At 41.1% G+C, this 6,408-nt stretch overlaps 1 pseudogene; it reads right to left on the reverse strand.

Annotated features, from left to right (window-relative positions):
• Positions 1–3,162: 3,162 nt before the first annotated feature.
• On the reverse strand, positions 3,163–5,870 carry LOC103742411 (annotated as a pseudogene).
• Positions 5,871–6,408: the final 538 nt, after the last annotated feature.

A 6,408-nucleotide genomic window follows, 5' to 3' on the forward strand; every position in this document is an offset into this window, starting at 1 on the left:
ATTGATTTGTTTTTATTTATTTTTTGGTTTATTTTATTTTTATTTTGTGTGTATATAGTGCTTGGCCTACATATAAGCAAATGCACCCATTTGTTCAGTGTAGGCAGAGGCCAGAAGAGAACAGTGGATTCACTGGTACTGGAGTTACTAGCCACCAATGTGGTGCTATAAACCCAACCTCGGTCTTCTGAAAAAGTAGCAAGTGCTCTTAACTGCTGAGCTGTGTCTCCAGCCCCTTATTTCACTTTAAAAAATTTTAGAGAGAGGGTCTCATGTGGCCGAGGCTGACCTCTGGTCTCAGCATGCTTTGTAGTGAAGGTTGCCCTTGAACCCCAGAGCCTCCTGTCTCCACTTCCCAAGTGTTGGGATTACAAGCACACTGTGCTGGATAGCTTTAGTATCAACTTGACACACCTGGGTTGAGGGAGCCTCAATTGGGGAATTGCATCCATTGAACTGGACTGTGGCCAGGTCTGTAGGGCATCTTCTTGATTGTTGTGTGATGGTGGAGGGCAAAGCCCACTGTGGGTGGTGCCACCCCTGGGCAGGTGGGCCTATGTTGCATAAGAAAGCAAGCTGAGCAGGGGCCCAGGGAGCAAGCCAGTATGCAGAGTTCCTCCATATCCTGTGCTCTAGCTCCTGCCTCCAGGTTCCTGTCCTGAGTTCCTACCTTGACTCCCTGATGAGCTGTGACCCAGGAGCTGTTACCCTTTCCTGCCCAAGTTGGTATTAGAGTATTTTGTCACAGCAATGGATAAACAAACTAAAACACACACATCACCATATCCAGACTTTTACCCGATTTCAAGACAATTTTATAAACAACACACATTTTATTCTGGTTCACAAAAAGAAAAAAGTTATAATATATTGAAAAAGAAAGGAAAATAGCTGGTAACTGAAATCATTCTTTCATTATAAAAATATTTCAAATTTTAAATATCACAATGGACATGCTTGAAAATCTCCTTAGTAATGCAGTATCTATTGGGAATGCTAAGCTCTCTCCTAAGGGGGGGTGTAACACATCAATGCCAATCCTTGCCATTTCTAGTCATTTTAAAAACATAAGTGTCTTAGTTTTTAAGCTCTCTCCTAAGGGGGGTGTAACACATCAATGCCAATCCTTGCCATTTCTAGTCATTTTAAAATGAATCTTCTAACCTATGAAATAAAACAAAGAAAAAATTGTTCTGTATTAATAGCAGAAATTGAAATTGTCTGTTCTTGCAGGCAACATGATCTAACAGTCAGAAAATCTTAAGAAATACATTAAAATTTATAAAGTAATAGGTGAGCTTAAAAACTAAGACACTTATGTTATTTATATATTAAAAACTATGCTGACACAGTGACACATGTCTGTAATTCTAACACTTGAGAAGCAGAAACAGGTAGATCTCTATGAGATCTAGACCAACCTGGTTTACATAGCTAGGTCTAAGCCATCTGGGACTACATGGAGAAGCTGTGTCAGAAAACAAGAACAACAATAACAACAACAACAAAAAAACCAATTTTATTTACTTGTGCTAAAAATAAAAAATGCAAAATAAAATTAAGACAATACTGTGACTTCAATCACATCAACAAAAAAAAGACACTTAGAAATAAATTTAATTAATGATAAAATTTATCATTTGAAACACAAAACACTTTTTTTCCCACTAAGAAGTCAGTTTCGCCATCTAGTCTACACAGGTTGGGATTCACAATTTTCCTCTCTCAGCCTCCTGAGTGTGGCGCTTAGAAGCATGAGCTAACATTCTACCTCATTGGCATGTTTTGGTTAAAATTAAAAATTTGTGTAAACGGAAAGACATCCTATTAAAAGAATTATCATTTATATTAAGGCTGTCTAAAAAACAGAACTGTTTATTGATTATATATAAATATATATGTATATATTTATTTATTTATTAAATTAGCTTAGAGGATAGAGTCTAAGTAGTCCAAAAATGGCTGCACCACATTGTAGAGGCTGAGCATCCAGAAGTTGCTCAGACCAAGAGGCTGAATATCTCAGCAGTCCCAATATGGCCCTGAAGGTCTGATGGATTCTGGGAGATCAGCTGGTCTTCTGATGAGTTGGTTACTCACTAGTGAGAGTGAAGGCAAGGGACAAAAAAACAGAAGCTCCCTTCTGCCACAGTCTTTTATATCTGCTTCCATCAGAAAGTAATGCCTACATGTATCATGGTTCTTTCAGCTTCAAATGATCTAATCAAGAAGGTCTCTTTCATTTCAGTTAACTTCATATCCAGTCACATTGACACCCAGGATTATCCATCAAAAGTCTACCCCTTGTCAACTTGACACCCAAGTCATGCTTAATTTTCAAATGAAAACAGTGGCAAGGTCAGAATTTCTCCTAACAAGATATAACTATCCCAAGTACAACTCAAACACATTATATATCTTAGAGTAGGTGGTAAGATCTTTGAGGAATGCTTGCATAAACTAAATATGATAATATAGATATCCAGCACTTAGCCACTTAATACTTATCTCAATTTCACATTCAAAAGGGAACAACACAAATATCTGTATAATATATGTGCATATATTCACAAATGTGTTCTTAACCAAATAGGATAAAAATGCTCATATAAATTACAATCCAGGGTTCATGCAACTGGTCACGTGGCCTCAGTTGATAGTCATAACAACCTCTGCAGAAATGCATTCTGTATTTCCTCTACCATCAGCAAGCACCTCTGCAGATCTTGGTTCTTTCCCTGTAAGAGTGACCCATATCTTCATCCCTGAAGGGTCTGGGCCATTTTTTGGCCTGTTTGAATTGGGTTGTTGCAATTTCTCATTGACCCTAATCACAGGACATGGTAGCATCAAAAGATGCCCTAGAGAATCTCCTGCCTTCCAGACATAATCTTTCTTACCTCCATTGTGGAGAACAGTCCAATGTCTCCATGGTAGTCTGGATCAATCACTCCTCCTAATACTGTTATTTCTTTCTTAGTCCATTGACTTAAGTGCATCAGAAGCCCAAAGGGGGACAGGGGATGTCTTACGTTTCAGTTCAATGGAATATTTGTTGTATCTCCTGGCAGAAGCATTTTGCCCCCTCTCTGGAACCAAAACTTCTAGACCAGCAGAGCACTAAGTCACAGGTACAGGAGCAAAAATTTTCCTAGTGTGTCACTAGGGGTGAAATGTGAGTGGAATCCTTTCCACTTCCACCCCTTGATTCCTGAATCCATGAATCCTGGCTATAGGAGAAACAGTACCGTATACTGGACACTGATTCAAAGCATATACTGCCTTCTGGAGGACACTACAAAACCATTGTCTTAGTTCTTTGGCTGTGAAATGAGTTCCCTGGTGAAGCAATGCTGTGCGGAATACCATGACAGTGGATAAGGCATTCTGTAAGTCCCTGGATGGTAGTTTTGGCAGAAGCATTACGTGCAGGAAAGCCAAATCCATAACCAGGATAAGTGTCTATTCATGTAGGGATAAAGTGCTGCCCCCTCTAGGATAAAAGTGGTCCCGTGTAGCCAACCTGCCACCAGGTTGCCAGTTGGTCAACCCAGGGAATAGTGCCATATTAGGGGCTCAGTGTTGTTCTCTGCTGTTGGCAGATATGGCATGCAGCTGCTGTAGCTAGATCAGCCTTGGTGAGTGGGAGTCCATCTTGTGCAGCCCATGCGTAACCTCCATCTTTGCCACCATGGCCACTTTGTTCATGGGCCCATTGAGCAGTGACAGAGATAGCTGGAGAAGAGGCTGACTGTCTAAAGAAACAGTCATCCAAACTACCTGATTATTGAACTAATCCTCTGCTGAAATCACCTTTCGATGAGAATTTACATGAGACACTGTCTTCACAATGATGATCATTTACATGAGACACAAGTATGTTCACATCCTTTGCCCATTTGGAGAGATCTATCCACATACTTCTTCCCCAAATGTCTTTCTCACCAATTTTCCAGTCATGCTCCTTCCAAGTCCCTGGCCATCCAGCAAAACCATTAGGTATAGCCCATGAACCTGTATACAATTGCACTTCAGGTAATTTCTCCTTCCAAGCAAAATGCAGGATGATGTGAATTACCCAAAGTTCTTCCCACTGTGAAGAATTCTTCACTAGTGTCCTTCGGATTGTTCTGGTGATTGTCTGTAGTGCCGCAGCACTTCTGGGTGATGGCTGAATGTCATATTGGGCAGAATCATCTGTAAACCAAGTCCTTGTCTTCTCTTCCTCAGTTAACTGATCATAGGGAACACACCATGAATCCATGGGTTTATGCTTGAGAACAGGAGGCACTGTAACAGGAATAGGAACCATAGGCATTTGGAAAATTTCATGTAACTTGCTTGTGTCCTCAGGGCCTGCTTAGGCCTGATATATCACTTTCATTTGATAATGGATTATTGTTGTGTGCTCCCTAATTTATGGCTTGGGGGAGCATCAGATAACACCCAGCTCATGATGGGCAGCTCAGGTTGCATGGAGGACTTGGTGGCCCATGGCCAAACATTTTGTTTCCACTAAGGCCCGATAACAGGCTAAGAGCTGTCTTTCAAAGGAAGAATGGTTGGATTCAGATGAAGGTAGAGTTTTATTCCAAAATCCTAATCATCTCTGCTGTGATTCCCCTATGGGGGCCTTCCAGAGACTCCAAACGGCATCTCTATTTGCCACTGAAACCTCAAGCACCATTGGGTCCACTGGATCATATGGCTCAAGGGGCAGAGCAGCCTGCACAGCAACTTAGACCTGTTGAAGAGCCTTTTCATGTTCCAGGCCCCAGTCAACACTAGCTGCCTTCCAAAATATGGCAAGATATATGATATATGGGTCTTAGTAAAAGATACAGATGAGGAATGTGCTGCCTCCAAAATCCAGAGGCCCACTAAGTGTTAAATTTCTTTCTTGGTGTAGGGCGGGGCCAAGTGCAACAACTTACCCTTCACCTTTGAAGGAATGTCTCCACATGCTCCACACCACTGAACTAGAAATTTCACTGAGGTAGAAGGCCCTTGAATTTTAGTTGGATTTATTTCCCATTCTCTCACATGCATATGCTTTACCAACAAGTCCAGACTGGTAGCTAACTCCTGCTAGCTGGATTTAATCAGAATGAATATAGTGGGCCAGTATGATATTTTGTGCAAGAGTCAGGATCAAGATCTCTTCAAACTAAGTTATGGCACAAGTCTAGAGATGTAACATAGCTTTGAGGTAGGACAGTAAAGGTATACTGTTGGCCTTGCCAGATGAAAGCAAATTGCTTCTGGTGGTCCTTATGAACCAGTATTGAGAAGAAAGCATTTGCCAGATCAATAACTACATATCAGGTACCAAGAGATGTATTAATCTGCTTAAGTAAGGAAACGACTTCTGGTACAGTAGCTGCAACTGGGGTCACTACTTGATTGAGGTTTTGATAGTCAAGTGTCATTCTCCATGATCCATCTGTCTTTTGCACAGACCAAACAGGAGAGTTAAAGGGAGATGTGGTGTGAATCAGCACCCCTGCATCTTTGAAATCCTTGATGGTGGCACTAATTTCTGTAGTCCCTCAAGGGAATTTGATATTGTTTTGGTTCATTATTTTCCTTGGTAGAGACAATGGCAATGGTTTCCATTTGGCCTTTCCAAACATAATAACTTTCACTCCACAAGTCAGAGAACCAATGTGGGGATTCTCCCAGTTTCTAAGTATATCTTTCCCAATTATACATTCTGAGACTAAGGAAACCACAGGTTGAGTTCAGGAACCCGTTGGACCCACTGTGAGTCAGACCAGCCAAAACTCCATTTATCACCTGACCTCCATAAGCCCACAATGCTTTTTAGGGTCTCCTGGAATCCGTGTGAACTCAGAACCAGTATCCAATAGGCCTCAGAAAGTCTTGGGGCTGGAGAGATGTCTCAGTGGTTAAGAACACTGACTGTTCTTACAGAAGATATGGGTTCGAATCCTAGCATCCACATGGCAGCTAACAACTGTCCATAACTCCAGTTCCAGGGGATCCGGCAGCCTCTTCTGTCCTCTGCAGGCATGAGATGGGTGCACTTACCTACATGCAGACTTTACACGAATACACATAAAAAAAAATAATAATAATAATGTATTTTTTAAAAAAAGAAAGTCTGATTATTTCCTTTTTTCCAATGTACTGCTACCCTAGTAAAAGGTTGCAGGTCCCTCTGAGAAAAGATGGGAGAAAGGCGAATAGCATAACTCTTTGGTATTGTGACAAGGTCCTTCCTCAAGGGAACCTGGCCTTCCCTTCATTCAAGGGGCTCTGGGTCTGTAAACCATCTTAAGTCTGGAAACTGGGTGACTGGATAGGATTCTCTATTTCTATGACCAAATATCGACTTTCTGTCATTTGTTCTAGAGTTTTTTTGCTTGTACAGATCAAATAAAAACT

The sequence above is a fragment of the Nannospalax galili genome, unplaced genomic scaffold, assembly GCF_000622305.1.
Source record: "Nannospalax galili isolate Female #2095 unplaced genomic scaffold, S.galili_v1.0 scaffold359, whole genome shotgun sequence".
Classification (NCBI taxonomy): Eukaryota; Metazoa; Chordata; class Mammalia; order Rodentia; family Spalacidae; genus Nannospalax; species Nannospalax galili.